An 18,539-nucleotide genomic window follows, 5' to 3' on the forward strand; every position below is an offset into this window, starting at 1 on the left:
TCAGCTAGTCTTGGGTCTTTCGGTCCATTCCAGTTTGCGTTAGGTTCGCGCCAATCGTTCGTCGGAAATCTGTCCCTAATCTCGGGTAAATTAAGTGGACGCTCGAGATCAATCAGTAGTAAATCCCACCGCATCGTCTGGTTGCTGTATTTCTTGGCATTTCGCTTAGCCTTATCGTTAGATTACCTTACATCGTCGCGTTATCAGGCTTTTTTTCTTAAATTAAATATTACGAGGTTGCGAAAATAATAATGATCGTGCAGTTATTTAAATGTTCAGTTGCTACCATTGAAATCGTGTAAAACAATGGTTTCGGAACATTCGGGATAATTTCGATATTTTTATTTCGACGTTACGATCTATATTTTTGCCCTCATCGAGTTCCTATTAATTACATTCAATGGAGCACCGAATTCATAGGTTTGATATTAATTAAATTCGATAAAATAAAGATACAATATAGGAACAGGGGTTCATAGGTTAAATGGTAATTAAATTCTCCGAAGTACCGAGTTTGTATGTCGATCAATTAAATTCGATAATACAGAAATAAAATGTACAATTCAGTCGAAAATCGCGCAGGGAGAAATAACCAAAAAATACGTTCTCGTACCAAACATTAATAAAAGTAATATAATAATAAAATTTATACAATGAATAAATAACGTTAGTCTGGGCATCGTGAATAGTCTGAAAAATACCCTGTAAAAAGAAAAAGTTGAACGCTTCAGCCCACGAGAATTAGGTGCAGAGGAGTTCCTCGTTCCTCGAGGCGAGGAGGATCGCGTGCTTAGTCGCGGCGTGCCGTTGCGGCGAGGAAATATTTTTCATTAATCTGATTATTTATCACCCGTCGAGCTTTCACGAGGGTTTCCCAGTCACCCTCTTACACGCTGTAATCCCGTGTAGCGGGGTGGGCCGCGGTTAGGCGTTTAACGTGGAAGCGGAGAAGAAGAACGAAGGGCCACGGGACGACACGCGCAGGGAAATGTATCGTTACGAGACTCGGCGATACGTGTTTGGAAATTGCTGAGATCCTATGGCTATGAGTGCCGAGCAATTAATAACTGGAGTAACCCGACGCGATTTTTCAGTCGTGGAGCTAAAAGTGAACTGCGGAGGCAGAGAGCGAGAGTATTGAACGGAAGATGACATGACATTTCTATAGATAGTACGCGAAGATGCTAGATTGGGAGTGCCGGAACGGGAGAGACAGTTCAATATTTTAACATGTTTGCGCTTTAACCCAGCACAAGCTTGTAGTCTGGGATGAGCGATTTTAGGATGAATCGTCAATTATTACCAGCACGGAGTTCTAGCAGACGATCGTCTGTTTAAGTTGAGACCAGGTCGATGGTGGGCGTTAACCCATATACTGCAAGGAGTACAACGGTAAGTACCCTGTATTGTAGATCAGCTAGCAGACGTTTCTACTTTAGCTAACAGAGGTCAACCACCTTTTCGAAAGGAACAACGAAAGATGCTTGCTTCTTTCGATGGCACTACCATAGTTATACACGACGCGATTCTAGCGCCGTCTCGTGATCTTGCGACCGAGGTGGCGCTAGCATCATCCATTGGGCGCGTTATCTTGTTTCAAAAGGTTCGTCAAAGGCCTCCTTATCGCCAAAGAAATTAGTAATCCTCGTCTAAGTTCTAAAGTTCGACCGTGTGTTCCATAGCTTCTACTTGATCGTATGTATTCGAATGGAATCGTTTCAGCCACGTTGAAATGATCTACGACGTTCCGTTTCTTGCGGCCCACCCCGTACATTCCCACGAAAGCAGGCGCAAACGGTGAAACAGCCGCGTAAATCATGCAACGATAATGCCGGATGTCGCAGCTCGCGGTCGCGCGATGCTCCGTGGCGTCGCGACGCGGCACGAACGTCGGATTCCGAATTATCGCGCGCTCGAGGAACGCTTCGATGACGAATCGCCTGTGGAGTGGGGAGGGGGGGGGGGCAGGGGTGCCAGAGGGCGCTGGGGAACGTGCCGGATACGAGATTCGCAGGAGGGTGTCGCGGTCTCGCCGCTCCAGATTAATAATCGTCGTGTTTTGCTGAAGAAGATTCGGGCTCCGCTGGGCGTGGCCACGACTAATCCGAAGACGTGAGAAATTGCAATGGACCCGGCGGGGGATAATGATACGGTGGGTAATTTAAATCGTGGATCGTGGGACGAGAGATAATGGCTGCTCGAACCTCGCGCCAATATCGAGACATTTTTCCTAGGTAAAGCGATACTCTATTATAGTCTATAGGAAATGATTTTTTTCGCATTTTCTTCAAGCTTGATGATTTTTAAAATATGACTCTAGTAGTTTTTAATTAACAGAAGCTCTTAAAATGGAAGGAAATAAGCGAAATGTCTTAGGTGAAAACGTGTAGCTGACGAACATATCTGAAAACATATTTGAGCCATCCGTACACGAATTTCGAGTGACACGAAGGAGATTCTGGCGGTTACCCGAAGGGTATTCGTTTCGAAAACGATCTTCCGGGTATTGTCGCGGCTAAGAAAGGGCCCTGAATAATGTCGTCGCACTTACTTAATACGGGTACTTATTAAACTTGACGTTTCTCGTTTCCACGATTTATAACCTCATATCCGCTAATTAAATCAAATATAACTTCACGAAATTCCCGTGGGGACGCGGCGTAACGTCGATCATCATTACGAGAATGGCTTCTACTTTATGCAAAGCACTTTCAAAGAACACCGAGACGCTTTAATGGAGTTAGGGGCACGTTGAGAAACCACGATCGACGCTAACGCGACATGGGACTTTAACGAAATATTTCGCCGCGTTTCACTGTCCAGAGATATCCGCTTTTAAAACGAATCGTTTCCCCATCTTTAGTCTACTCGAAAACTCTTATAGAGGAACACACTCCGTGTTTGTTCAAATGTTATCCCGATGCAAACACGGCGCAATCTGCGCGCGCTCTCTTCCATCGATTTCGATATCTCAATGGACAAAACCTCTGTCGAACTAATCCGCCGTAGATTTCCAATTCGATGAAAATCGCGAAGCTGCTGGCGTACATGATTTTAATATCGCGAATAAAGCGTTTAGAAAATTGACTTACCAGTTCGAAATCGTGTCGCGCAAATCTCTCCCACGATTTCTGTCGCGTTATTTCAATGATTAACAAGAGTGGAGGCTGATTTATTACCGAGGAAACGCCCCCCGCGTCGACGTTTCTCTTCCCTAGATCTCTTTAAAACAGTCGTTTCGGCCGGCGTTGCGAACAAGAGAGCAACGACGAGGTCTTTCCTGTGACATACGGTCTATTAGGACTAATAATAGTGACTGGAGAGGCGCGAACGCCCGTATAGTTCTCCTCGGCCCACGTCGTACGTCTTTTCACCCGAGCCGTGGCTCCGTGTGTGGACCACCGTGAAAAACGGGACCGCCAGGCCAGCTCGTTTTACACGCTGCCACCCTGACGACGCGATCTTCCTCGTGAATTCTCACGTTTGATCCATGCGTCAATTACGCTCCCTTCTTTTCACAAAAATGCTGCGAGCCACAGGTTCCTCAAAAGACATTTGAATAACAATGTGAAAATGTAATATCTCCGAATTGATTATTGAAATATTTGTAACCCTTGATAAAATAAAAAAAAATTGGATCGCAAAGGAATAATGTATACAGTAACATTTAGTATTCGTTTAAATATTAACGACGATCACAGGTCAAAATAAGTATTCGTCGAAGACATTAATCGAGCCAGACATCGAGAAAAGAAGGAATGCGCCCCAGGGGGTTGTTTTCGCCCCCCTGGCTCGAATTTGCGTGTTCTCGATCGTCGATCGTGTAACAGCCTAATTAAAGCCCTCGTTCTCTTCCCGCCCTACCGCGAATCGATACTCGCGGCTCGGTCGAGAGGCCACCTCGAGAAGGGACGGGCACGATTCCACCTGGAACGGCGTCTGAATGTTTAAAATTCCTTCAGGAACGCGTGCACGGATCGCACGGTAAATCGAGGCGAAGGATATTCGGTGTTCGATTGAAATATTCACCGGCCGTGTTCGAATTTCGTGATAGGCTCCCGCCTGTAACAGGCTGCCTCGTGATTTTCGCGCCGGGCTCGAGCACCAGAACGCGAGTGAATGTTTCAATCCTCTCGCGCCCCCGTTGCATAAACCGTTAATGTATGGCGAGGCACGGGATCGCAGATCGAGAGACGATCATGTCCCGGATAAACCCCCGCTGCTCTCGCTAGAAATTTATTGTAGCGGGGGATATATTTAAATGGCGGGGTCTTTCGCAGAAAACGAACGATATACCTTCGTCCAGGCTTCTCTTCTGGGAACGGAGGAACTTGTGGACTTCTAGCAAATTTTGTCAACTATATTTGTTCCTGTATAGAAAATTCTAGTGTGAATTTTAAAATGATTCGGATACTGTCTAAGAGTCACTCCCATCGCCATCAAACGATAACGCTTAGACAAAGGGGACTAGCTATGTATTTACCAACTGTTACATCGAGGGCTAAAATCGAGTACAAGCGTGTATGTACGCGACTAACGATTCCCGACGCAAAAAGAAGGGCGAAACGTCCACGTCTGAGAATCCGAAGCGAGTCTCGGCGCCTGACAGCGCGACATCGTATTGTTTTTGGCCGCCAGAAATAGCGAAGAGAAAGCGCCGCGACGACGACGACGCGTCTCTTTCGTCGAACGTGGAGAAAACGAGGAGTCCCGTCTCCTTGTTGACCGTTGGAAGCGTTCGTCCGTCTCTTCGTTGGAGTCCATTTCTTCCCCACCAAAGCTACCACTCTGGCGGCCCGTTTTCCATTCGCCCAGAGGCCATCGCGATCTTAATTTCTCGTTAAACATTTCTGTTCGGTTGAAAATTTACTGGCTACCCGTAACCCGCGCGTATTGTAACGTTCATGACCCGCGGAGGAGCTTCAAGGGAATGCCTCCGGGGAACTTCGAATCGCTTACTATAAAACGCGTCCAACTGCCGTAAAGAAACTAACCGTCGCAACGTCTGGCCGCCAGATTTTAATACTTCGTTACTCGCTGCCTGATCAGGACTATTAAATCGTTGAGAAAGTTCTGTCCATTGAACTACACAAACTACCACCGTAAAATGGGACCACGTTGCGCGTGGAGCGTGTCTAGGTACTCGAAATCTTAACGAACTTGTACACTCTAGCAAGTAAAGTCAGTTAGAAGTTGAAATAAAATAAATCAGTCTTTTTCGTGGATCTGTGAATAGTTTGAATTCAAATATTAAAGAATGCCTTCTCAGGTCTCGTTATCAAGGAGAAGAGCTGCGGAAGTTATGCTGGGCGCGACACTAGCGCCGCCACGCCTCGAATAAAAGAATGCCCCGAATCCACGACAAGTATCACTGAGCACTCGATACCACGAATTTTGATCGAATTAAAATAAAAGGGATTAAAATTCCACCGATAAAAACGCGCGTTGTCGTGTGTTCACTAACAAAGTAAGCGGGAGAATTCATGCCGCAATTCATTAAACGCATTGCATGTAGACGCGAGTTTAAAACACGACGAGAAACGAGGCGTTATTTGAAAACACACAGGAAGTTTCGAGTTGTTAGGTGCTAGCAGGACATCGAGGTGCAACCGTCGTACGAGACTGCGGTTAACGAGTGTTGGAACAAAGGATAAAGGCCGAGAGTGAAACTGGAATATGGAAGTGTAGAGTGCTAAAATAAGCAGAGTGTCATTGTTGGTGCCGGGCCTCGAGACAACTCAGAAGTCACATGGAACGCTGAGAACGTTGACGTGGTTAGTTGTAGATAAATTTTACTGGCGAAAAATAGAAGAACTCCTACCCAATCTACCATGAAAATACACGAACGTGCTGCGAAAGACAACAAAGCAGTGGTGACTACGTTTAGGGATTGGGAATTACGAACAACGAACCGATGAAGACACAGACAATTTATTTCGAAAGAAAAGGTCGACACGGCATCGTTGGAATTTTGGTTCTCATTAATCCTAAAGAGAAGAAGAAGTCGTTGGTTATTGTTGCCGTGCCAAAAATACCGGGTGTTCAAGAGAATGCGTTCCGATGTCGTCGAGAGAAATAGGGGGCGAACGCTTGGCAAGTTTAGTGCCAGAGAACAGGACGTTTACCGACTGCTTTGAAAACAAAATTAATCGTACGTCACCGTCTTTATTTCGAGGGGAGCGCCGTTTCGAACGCAGAAGCGCCGATGGTTAAATATATCTAACATCAAATTACGCGCGCATGTTCGCATAAACGGAGGCTGGAAGAACTCGACGACTGATTTAAAATCGCGACACCAGGAGTGACGCCTACATCACCGGCCAAAAGTTATGTTAGCTCCCTCTATATGCAATCTATATAGCTGGAAAAACCTACTCGTTAAGCAGTTGAGATTTATGTGGGTTACGCGTAAACACAATTAGCTGTACAAACATACGAGGCACCGTTTAGGCATTAAAACTATATTTATAGCGCTCTAAGCACTCGCCTATTTTTAAGAAAGGGTCTCGAAACCTTCTTTAACAGACGAAGCAATCTAAAACTAGTCGCCGTCTTGAATAATATTCTTCTCTTATAAATAAATATAAATTTTTCTTAGAAATTGCATTGAAAATATTAAAGCTTCGTTAAATTCTTTAATCCTAGATTCCATTAATTTCCACCTTTGCAAGCATAAAAAAAAATATTTCACATTTCGAAGCGATAGCGTTATTTAGTCGAGCAAGCCAAGCGCCCTTAAGAAAACTTAGCCTTTGCTCTTTTTCCAAGCAGGGACACCCAATTTGTTGAAATTTGTCGATTACGCACGACGAAGCAATTTCTTTCGACGCATTTCAACCCCAAGAAATATTGCACGGTTTCTTGGTAGAACAAAAACGACGGCGATTTCTTGGCTCGCTGTTTCTCGAACTTCGACGAGCTCGAATAATTGATATTTGCTCGTCCGAGTCGAGCAACCGCGAGCATCTGTGACCTCCTCAAAGTTGCATTATGCAGGATGCGGCCAGAAATTTAGCGAGGGGATGCAACTAAAAATTAATGGAGACGAATGCGCCGCAATGCCTTGCGGTACCTTATGGAATTTTATCAGAGAAGGCAGAGAAAAAGGTTGTTTGCCTTCGTTACTGTAAAACTATTTAATTCCTTTTGAGTAAAAATTAATTTATATTAAAAGAGTGTGTTACCTCGGTTAAAACAAACTGGTGAAGAAAACTGACTAACGTCAGTGCCTGAAACTATTAATTTAGAAACGAGGGAGGAACTCACGCGTGTTCCAGCCAAGAAGAAAATAACAGAAGCGAAGGATGATCAAGGTGAGACGAGAACAAGGGAGAGCCACTAGTGACGAGTCACTTTGTCATTTCGTTATGAGTTGCCGCGAAGAAACGAGGCGGAAGGAGGAAAGAGAAGCGAGCAATTCCTTCTGGAATTTCGGGAACGCTCGGGGGCTTAAATCATTCTGCTCTTCTGCGAAAAGAAAGAATCCATCTTCGTTTCCGCGCTCAAAGGCACCGACGAATCGCTGCGCGTCCTACAGGAAATTCAAAGTCGACGGTTGTCTTCAACGCGCGATAAAATTAGTAGCACCGAGGGGTAATTTATCGAACGTTGCATCGTACGAAGTCTCTGTTCATCCCTAAGGCCTCGAACACCTTTGAAACACCGTATCTAGATCATAGCTGGACAAAGTTCTCATCGAACTAAAAAAAAAAAAAAAAAAAAGACATCGACTCGATACGGATGATAGATCGCTTGTTAAAGATTGATTTCTTCAACTAGTCAACATCCAAATGAAGAAACAAAAAAACTCGACACGTACTTCGTCTCCAAGTTTAAAACTACCCAAACGATGACTTAAACCCTCCTTAATTCCACACAAAGTACGTACACGCTACGATTTCAATGAAATCTCAGACAATGACCGTAAAAAGTGATCGATCGTAGGTGGAATCACCCCATGGCTCTCGTGGCCCTCCGTAATCGCTCGCCAACTTTCAAAGCTGCTCCTGGAGCGACATGAATCGCTGCGAACGGGGAGGAAAACGCACACGGAGCGTGCCATGTTTCACATTTACTGCGAAACTTTCGAAACCAGCCAGCACGCGCCTCGGCTAATTAAAATAAGAAATCTCCCGCGAAACGGCGGTCGACGGTGAACGCAGGCGGCTCGATTTCCACTCAATATCCGATTCGCTGTTCGCTACGTCTCTTCGTCTTCGGTTTCGCCCGACGTCGGCGGGTTAATTGAAAAATTCATCGAGCAGAAACGATGACAGGCTGAAATAGCGCCTCGCTTTGAAATATAAACAACCGTTGAACTGGTCCGCTCGAGCACGTGAGGAGAAAAGCTTGAAAGAAACAGGAAGAGGAGGAAACTGGGATAAAACGTGATACGGGAGAGGAACGCGGTGTGCGGGGACGTCTCCTGTTGCAATTTTATCGGAATTAAACATCTTCCGCGAAGTATATTCTACTCCTTGTTCTGTACGATCTTCGGCTTCTATTTCTAATATCTCAAAGTCTGGCTGGTACCAGATCGGAGTTTCGAATCGAGTTTACCCCCAAAAGCCTCATCCACGGAATTTTTCAATAAGATTAGTATATCGAAAATACAATGCAGACTTCTTTAGCGGACTGTATCCGAAGATTCGAGGCTGCACGTGATGCTAGAGCCACGCGACGAGGAGCACACGGCACGCCCCGGTGAAACTCTGCCAACTGCTGGTGTCCCGTCGCGGAATCCGATTTGTCTCAGTGTCGAAGGAACTTTCGCTGCTGGTGGAGCCAGGCAACTAAATAGTACGGCGGAATTAATGAAGTAAACGGTGGCAACGGGACCGCTGCTGGCGAGAGGGCAACCGAATCGATGAACGATCGCGAGAGCAACGGGCCAGGCTCGCTGGGAACGATGGACAACGCTTCCGAGCTAATAAAGCGGAAACCTAATGCGGTTCGGCCTAATAAACCGGAATTACCCGTATTACGTGTCGGATCGAACGCTGTATCGCGCCTAGCTTCTCGGTAATAATGCGAATTTAGATTGATCCGGCCACGTGGAACGCGAAACGTGCAACGTGCTGTTCCCCAGGAACCTTCGAATTCCCGCTTCGGCTAGCCCCAGTTACCGATCGATGCGAATTTACTGGCCACTGCGACTGTGTTGCCCTGACAGGGGGATGAGCGAGGTAATGGCATCTATCGGTGACATGGCAACTAAAGGCGATCATTCATTTTATTTTGTCAGGGAGTTATAGAACATATAATTTATGAAGGTCCTGTAAGACTGATAACTCGATGAACCACTCACCGAGACTTATGCGCAAGACACGAATTTACTTTATTACAAAATCTGACCCGAGACTTCGCGCCATTTAAGTTCTCTGTCTTTCGGCAACTTGAGGGTTCTTGTTGAAGTTCTACAACGAGTTGCAACATTCGCGAAAGTTCTTCTTCCGACGAAACCTACAACCGCTCTACAGCAAGTCGCAACAAGTTCATTCATTCTCAGCTACAACTGGAACTTCCACGTAGAAATGTAGCAACGGAAATGTCCTCTAGTCAACGGGAATTTTTCTTAAAAATTCAAATTTTCGGACCTAAAAACCTCTAGCTTGGAGAATCGATTGTTCGAACGGCACAGGAAAACACGCGAGGTTGCTACTGGAGTTTCTAAAAGGAGATGCGTTAACGAAAACAGGTAGGCAGGGTGTTGAAAGGAGAAGAAGAGTCGACGGATCAGAGAGATTTTCGCAGTGCGAACATCGCTGGCCGAGCGATGGCGAAATAATCGAGAGTCGCCTGTCGCGCCGGAGGACAAAAGAGTTATTTCATCGTCCGACAAATTTCCTCGCTAAATGGCCGTGCGCAAAATAAAAAGAGCCACGGCAAAGAGCGGGTAGGGAGGGAAACAAAAACAAAAACGACGACCCAGGCCGCCCGCGCAATGCCGGCCGAATCGGAAACGCCCGAATTAAAAACTCGTCGTCGATCCAAACTGCGCGCGATAAATATAATAATAATTACTGACCATCCCGCGCGACGATTAACGACCGGCAATAATCGAGGGTTTTTCGAAAACTGGAAACGATGAGGAATGTCCATGGTCAAAAGTGCGAACGATTCTACTGTTCGCGAGCGAAAAGAATGCATCTGACGATTAACTGTTCTAATTCTTTCATAAAAGTATAATAAGCTTAGCATAATAAACGTGGCAATAAAAAGCATGGTGAATACAGAACAAAAAAGGCCTCGAGTTCAAAGGGATAAGTTATTATCTATTGAAAAGGTTTTTTCTATACGTGCATAAATAACGTTCCGTTAGTTACGTGACGACCGAATACGTACTCTGTAACGCGTTGAGCCAGATGCCCCAATTCCCGGTAATACATAGTTAATGACGTGCACAGCAACTAATTCGATCGACGACCCTTCGACGCTTTTCCAAAGAACGATGTAATCCCTTTCGGTCATTGGGCGTTACATCGTTCGCGAGCGAACGCGCAAAATTTGCGCCCGTCGCGCGAAATGAAACAATAAAATGAAATTATCGAAACACTCAACCGGGCGGTGAATCGTGAATTTCTCTTCCGATTGGAGCAAAAACGTTTGCAAAGAGTTGGACGCTCAAATGAATTCTTGGAAAGCCACAAACGATAAAGAAAATTTCGGTGAAGCACTGTAACGACCCCGTTTTGAAACGGGATTCCCCAACGCCCGTTGGTAATAATTTTTGTTCAACGAAGCGGTCCCCGTCGCTCGTCCTGTTGATGATTACACAGAATGGAAAAAGGAATCCGATTGTTTGACGACGAAATGACGACGAGTGTGGCGGGATATTAAAAAAGACGGGCGAATGGAATCGCGGAGCCGTAACGAAAAATGCTGTCGTTCCGAAAATTTCGTGGAACGCTGATACAAGATGGTGGATGGTAGATCCACGTGAAAAATGTTTCACGATTCGCTTAGGATCCATTTGTGGGCTGGAAATGATCGTAAATGCGTCTCAGGCATAATTGCAGGTGGTATGAAAATAGTTGCGGGAATAATTCAGAAGCGAGCAGTGTTCGTGGAATAATACACGCAAGGAGGAAACGGAAGATAAACGATGGATCAAGAAAATGCTAAATGGTTTCCGTAGCATGTAAAAATACCCTGATCGAGAGCCCCATTTTCGAAATCGTTCGGGAAGGGATTTCCAGCGAGGGGAAAAGAAAATCCCTGTTTTTCTCGAGGCGACAGGGCTAGACTAATCGCTCGTTCGAGCAAAACAAGCTCGACTCTCGAAAATGACACGCTTCTTTCCCCAGGCTCGTGTTCATCTTTCTCTGGTATCCTCGTTCGTGACCGATGAGACTAACGAACTACACGCCGATAATAAGCGAGAAATCAGGGATCCTCTCACAAACATCGGCGTCGCGCGATTTCCTCTCCTTCTGGCAACGTACCAGGGTACTTTGTCTCGACCGCTTGAAAAATAGCAGGGAACGAGGGAGCGTCGAGGTCTCGCGGAATATTCATGAGGCGTCCCTTTCCCGCTTCTTTTTCCTAGCTCGGCTATCGATGCAAACGCGTTAGCGAGCGGCAAGCAATTGTTTGCATTCAATTTTGTCGCACGGTCGACCGATCGCGGTGTTGTTGACCGTGCTCGTCGAATAGGCGGGAGTCGATTACTAAAAACTAATCGAGATCCATGGATTCGCCGCGTGTCCTCGATATTTGCCTTGCCAGCCTTCGACCGCAAGATGCTTTTGTTTAAAAATACAAAACGGACAAATGTATGTCTTCGATGCATTGGCCTCAAGTCCAACGAATTCTTAAGGACTTGAAAGCTGGAAAATCGAATGGAATTAAAGTATTTAAGATGTTCGTTAAAATTAAAAATAGGAAGCAACCTATTCGTCGACCCAGTCTCCCGTCGACGAGATCCAAAAGGCTTCGAAGAAACTTGGGAATAACGCCCCGTACAAACTCCAAAGATTCCAAGCAACTGAAGTCGTCGCGCGCTAGAATTCGGTAGAAGGAAAACTAGAACGCGCGAAAGGGAATGCTCCTAAACTTTGAAAAACAAGTACGTACAAGGTGCATTCTGAAACATAGGGCCAACTCCCGTGCGGCAACCAATGGAAAAAAAGGAGCGCCGACACACCGCTAGGACGTCGAAGCAATAAAATTCTCATTTACTCGGCCACGTCCGCCATCGCAGTCACGTTCTCCTTTCCGTTCCTATCCTAGCAATCCGCAAGGGTTTAAACCACGGCGCAGAAGCCCGTCGACGCCTCGGCATTCCGTGGAGCACAATTTACGAACAACGCTTTCGTCCCCTCGTCTCTCCCTTCGTGCAAGTTGCTGCGTTTCGGTAGGACGAGGTCGCGTTTGCACCGACTCTCTCGGTGTGTATGCGGGGTAGTTTGTCACAGTCAAGTGCTCGCTAAGTATGCGCGACCATTTGTCTCCGATCTTCTATTCTGCCGTGGCCGTCATTCTGCGCTCGCCGCAAACGGAATTAAATGTTTCTCCCTTCCGCGTTCCCTCCGCAACGCCGGCGGCCGCGTTTTCATTCCGCAGCCCGTCGAATGACGGATCCGTGACGGCCGCGAGCAGAGGCGGTGTCGATGTCGATGGATGCGCCGACAACGGTCGGCTAAGCGCGTCTTGAAGGCCCCGTGGACGCAAGGATTTATCGCTTTCACGTGACCATTAATTCCTCCCGTTTCGGGAGGGGAACACGCCACGCCAAACGCACGTCCTCGCGTTTGTCGCCAGCTTGACATTAGGTGGCGGCTGAAACGTTGACTGGATGCACCCGATAGATCGACGAGAAATTTTAAACGCTGGAAGAAACTCTCTATTAAAGTAAATTGCAAGATCCTCGCAGGTATATTCAGATTAGCCCTAAAATCGCTTGCACCTTTCTAACCAAGGCTCCAGTTTTCAGACCTCCTACTCCCCCGCGCTCGAGTTCCATCGTATCGCGTTTTAGGGCGAACAAGTTTTTTTTCTCGCGACAATTCTTTATTAGGAAAATTTATTCCACGGAACGCATCGCTGACTTGCGTTATCTTTCATCCGCGACGAGTTCTTTTGCGTGTGCGCGTAAAGCGAATGGATAACCGGGGGCCCGAGTAAAAGCAGGAAAACGCGTGGGGCTTTTAAGGAATTAAATCTCCTCGGGGCACGTCGAGACCCGCGGTGGCAAGACGCGTTATTGTTTCTCCATGTGGGAAGCGTTAATTCCGCGGACCTTTACGCGGTTGCCTACCGAATATTCTATCGCGATCGCTGAGAGCGCCGGGTAGCCCGGTAGGGTTCAAAGTCGCAAGTAATTACAAAGTAACGGGACTGGAGCAGGGTCCGGGACGAAACGCGTGAAAATTAGACTCCTGGCGACCAAAATACGCGATGAGGTGTGCCGTTGCCAGTGTTGGGTGAAATAATTCCATAAACGAGAAATATTATTCGGAATTGTGCTTAAAGAACGAAATTAACACTGAACCTACCACGACTGATCAAATGATCGTTCTTGAACTTTTGTATTGCAGTTCTTAATACCTCTTATATACAATTGTTTCATGCATTATTTAATTTAGTTCCACGTAAAATATGTTTGCATTTAATTGAGAAATGTGTGTCTAAGTTATTTGCTCCATCACGATAGAAATAGTGACAAATGAACTCGGAAGGTTTAGTGTTAAACGAGGAGAGAGGGGTTAAATGAAAAGATAAAAATGGACGGGAAACTTTGAGAAAAAAAGACGACTGGAATTTGTTACCCGCGTCCCCAGCCTCTACCGCGTCTTTGTAACAAAGAAGACAAAGACCGTGCGGTCGTTACGACACTGTTAGAAAACAACGAGGATGGCCGCTCCGAAAGTTTGTCCCATCGAGTAAACAATTTATCAGGGTGAAACTGAAAAGTAAAAGGGGAACGCGTTTCGCCTTGCCTCGGAATTTTCGCGACGCGCTCCTCCCTTATCGGTGGCAAACTCGCGCGAAACTCGCGTGTCCGGGGACTCCAGTTTGGCGAGTTTTATCCGACGACCACTTGTGCGAGGAAGTTGCTGGAAGAACGGCCGAGAAGATGGAGACAAGAAGTCGAGGGCGGGATACGGAAAAAGGCTAACAGGTTGGAGAACGCGTGCTCTGAGAAATGTCGCGAGAGCCGAGTACACACTGGCTCGTACTCGTTCTCGGCTCTTTATCTTCGTGTTTTTTAGGAAAATTCCAACTGGTGTTTAATTTTGGAAAAAGATTCATGTTTGCTCGAGCCTTCGCCAATGTTCTTTATTTGGCGTTCTCAGGCATGGTAATGATCATCTTCCGAGTTACGACAGCTACAGGGTTGAGAAAAAAACCTTTTTCGAAAAGGTCAGTTCATATTCATAATTAAAAAAGTTATTCTTCCGATGCAGATGTACGCGAGATTCTTTTCACCAAACGCGAATGCCATTAAGACTGTCCGGAGTAGTGTATATTTCCTTCATTGCATGGAACTCTTATCCCGATAATATCTCGCATTTATACACAGAACTGTACCCAATGAAACGAGCCAAGATTCGCAATTAGAGCGGTCGTCCGCGTCCGTGAGCATTTTAACAAAACGACCCGTAATCGTGACGTGTCTGGGAAAGAGTAAACCGTCGCGTCGTCCAGGAGAAAAGACGTGTCGGGCACGCAGAGGGGTTTGTTCTTGTCCGAAAGGACTCGCAATTAAGCGAAACACGCGGCTCGGACCGTCACGACGCGTCGCGCAAGCGTTTGTTTACGCTTTGATCTTCGACTCGCGACACCGAGACGCATCTCGCTAATAAGATCACGTTAATCAGTTTTACAGAGGCAACAGGGCGTCCTGGTAAACGAGGGAAGAACGATAAGCGAGACTTTGTCGCTCCAAGGGAACCGACATTTTTCCCTCTTCGCTGAAATTTACCACACTTCGCGTCATTTTGCCGGCAGTGGAATTGGGTAGGAATAAAAATGCATTAAAGAAACAACGGGAGGGATTTACGCGGCTTGCAGAAAGTGCATTCGTTTACGGATGCTTGGGAGAACTCGAACGTAATTATGACATAAATATGTTTCTCGATGTCTAAAGATTCATATATGCGCGAGTATCGTTACAGTAAATTACATGCTTTACAAGTTACATTATGTAATATGACCTGATTCCTGTTTGCATATTCTGTAACGAAATGATTCCAAGTGCAAAGGGTTAATTTGATATCATGATCATTTGACACCATAGTCAGGAATAGAATTCTCTGATGGACTTCAAACTTTTCTCGCAGATGTTTGCTCGGATTCGTCCAAAAGCGGGCGTTGTTCGAACAACAAAATTAACTTCGTCAACCTCGTCCGTGGAACTGCAGCCACGAGTAAATACCCCAATTGGGAACAATAAAAACAGCCACGCCAGTGTCCGCGCAAGACAAAAGGAAAATGTCAAGTGAGTGGTACGCTCGAGAGGCGGCGAGCGAAAAGATGAAGAGGGTACGACCGCGATATAAAGAGCAACGAGAGACCTGGAAGCGCGGTAAAAGATAACTGGGACAGCTTGTTCGCGGGGTTGTAATTTGGTCGAGAGTTCGGGGATTGGGCGACTCGCTAGACGCGGGCATACAACCCCCTACCCCCGGTGGAGCGTGCTCGTGGTCGAATTTGCTCCCGCATTAACGAGCAGAACACCGCTCTTTACGATCGCCTTAACCAGAATAGGGACGGGACCTTCTCGTCACGGAGGGCACGCGAGCTCGCCATTAAAATTCGATCAGATAATCTTATTTGCCCCGCGATTAGGCGTTTCACCCTGCGCCCTCTCGTTTTTGACGTGGCACGACGAGAAACGGGGACACGAATTCCGAGCTAATCGACCAGCGCCTAGAAAGGGAAACAGGATGTTCTCGAAAGAGAAGAATTCACTGTTCGCTGAAAAACTTGGCCAGCCATTCCTTCGGCGACGTTAACGGGGCTTTCTCGTTCCTCGAGGACAGGAAATCAGTTGCATCAGCTTCGCGAATCCTCCGCGTCTAGGTGAAACTTCGCCTGGCACGAACCTGGGGATTTGGGTCAATGGGCGGTTGGAACTGCCATCTCGGAGTCTAAAGGGTTACGATAGCGACCCCTACTGGCAAACCCAGCGGGAAAATAAAATCTCAAGGGTTCCGCTGCTCGCGGAACGGTAATCCGCGACACGAATTGCACTAGTGCAATTGAAAGAAGTGGCGTTGATGTTCTCGACTTGGAAGGAAATTGTAATCTTCTCGGTACAGAGAGTGGCCACTGGGAAGTTTTGTCGATGACTGGGCGTGTGCCTGCCACTTTCGATTCTCGGGGGTTTACAGTTCACTAAGGCGACGTGACCTTTCTTAGTCTATCTATGACACGAGGACATAAATGAGCCGTTCGTTGCATAAATTGATTAACTCCATGAAACAAAATATTGAGAAGTGCGATGAAATGGCCTCTGGAATAAATTATTTATTATTCAATGGCCAAAAAAAGTTTACAAACTGTAGCGGACGCAGCTACCAATGACGAAACTTGTTTCCGCGCCAGCTTGGGGAGCGTTCATCTTGATCGACGCAAACTGGCAAGGATTCCTAGACTCTCCCAACGATTTACTACTCGCTCTTCCGGAATCTATGGTTTCGTTTTACGAGAGATTGAGGTTCCGACCCTTGGCGTTCCCAGTGATAAAACCGTGAAACTGAAAATATTCATGACCTCGGAGTAGTACCACCGTGAGACCTACTATACGATCGGTCCCATAGTTCCGTTGAACGAGGTTTGTAGAGCAACGCGAATAGCTTAGGTGAAGTTTCGAAGCTGGATGAGCGCTGGAACAAAGAACGTCACGAAGAAGACGAAGGCACCTGTTATTTTGGACCTGCTCCTAGTTTCGTAAATCACGTAGGAGGCCAAACGAAAAATAAGGCACGGATATTCGAACCCACGATCCTCGGATCCACAGTCGATCGCTTTACCTATACGACCAATCCCGTACCCTACATTCCGTGTTCTCGTTTGACTCAATCTTCTTGATGGAGAAACGAGAGCTTGAAACATTTATTTGAAACACCAAACCTGTCATTCAATTTAGACAAAAGTCTTTAATAGATTTAGAGAGTACGAATATTTTTGGGACTGACTGTACATGGCAAGAACGTACCATACTTTCCAACGTATAACTACAATTCTAGAACTATAAGGGATTCGTGTCTCCCTAGTACAATATAAATCTGTACGGAAACAGAGACCAACGTAGACTCTGAAGAACGTGCAACACAGGGTCGAATGTAACAGGCGGAAACGTGTCCCAGGTTAGCTCGGAGAAGTCGAAAACAATGAGGTTTACATCGAAAGGGAGGTCTACTGTTGAAATGCAGTAGCGTTTCGCGCGTAAATAGTTTTCCACAACCGTATACACTGGAAGTTCAGCGTTGACGTTGGACCAGCCAGTTCCCTCTTTTCATTCCTAACAAACTATTTGCTCTCCAGGTGACCTTAATCTAGGAAATGGCCGCTAAGAGGTGTTCCCTTCGCGAATACGAGCAAAGCGAAACGCGGACAAACGGCCAGAGAAACGACAGGGACAGCGTTGAGGACCGAGCTGGCCGACAAAAGAGGGCAAGGGTTGGAAAATAGGAGGGGATGACTTCGGATGGCGAAGGAGTAGCGATGGGATTAAGTTCAATATTTACTCGCGAATCCGAACCCAGTCCAATATCCAAGTCTCCTTCGCGTCGCTGGTCATAAGAAGTAATGTTTCAAACAGTGTACGCTTGCAACGTACCGCTTTCAAAACCTGGATCCAGTACCAGAAGAAGCCCGTAACACAGGTACAAGTTACTCTGACCTATTATATCAACCGTCCAGGGTTAGTATTTGCTTGCATGTCGCTTGGTCCCAACGCTAGGAAAAGTCACAGAGAAACGTTCCGACGTATCGTGTGGGCCACGCGTGCTTTTCCAAAATAAGGTCGTGTAAATTCAGATGTTGGCCCGTCTCACGGTAATTCCGAGAAACGGCGCCAGTTTGGATTAAGCCTGGACCACCGTTGTCTCGCGAATCTGTTACGGAACGTTTACGAGCCTCGGATTCTACTTGGCTATGTAATCGCAACGAGAAATATACACTTGGAAGAGTCAAAAACAAGCTACGGTTTCTAATTCTTTTAAGTAAAACCGTGTCACCCAGAAACGAACAGTCTACGAGTTAAATAAACCAGGAGGCATTCGTTGATCTTTGCTTAAGCGTAATCATCAAATTCATTACAGTCCGCGTAACAACGTCCTCGACAACGAGAAAATGCGAGACAAGCACGAGTAAATTGCGTCGTTCATTCGGAGAAAAGAAAAACTTCGCGACGCAAATATTTATTGCTCGAGACTGGCGTGCTCTAGCATCGAGCTGCAACGCAACAGGGAGTCGGACAGAGTCGTTATTCACAGAACTTGGCCCGAGACTCGTCCCTTCGGCTTACATAATTTGAAACCAGGACTAACTGGGTCGTCATCCAACAGGTCCTCGATCCTCGCGAGCGT

General features: G+C 46.4%; 1 protein-coding gene across 2 annotated transcripts in view; it reads right to left on the reverse strand.

The window, feature by feature from the left end:
• The window catches only part of LOC128888330 (uncharacterized), a 260,580-nt gene that overhangs the window by 102,217 nt on the left and 139,824 nt on the right, over positions 1-18,539 (reverse strand). The gene's annotated exons all lie outside the window — the stretch shown is intronic.

The sequence above is a fragment of the Hylaeus anthracinus genome, unplaced genomic scaffold (assembly GCF_026225885.1).
Source record: "Hylaeus anthracinus isolate JK02 unplaced genomic scaffold, UHH_iyHylAnth1.0_haploid 11994, whole genome shotgun sequence".
Classification (NCBI taxonomy): domain Eukaryota; kingdom Metazoa; phylum Arthropoda; class Insecta; order Hymenoptera; family Colletidae; genus Hylaeus; species Hylaeus anthracinus.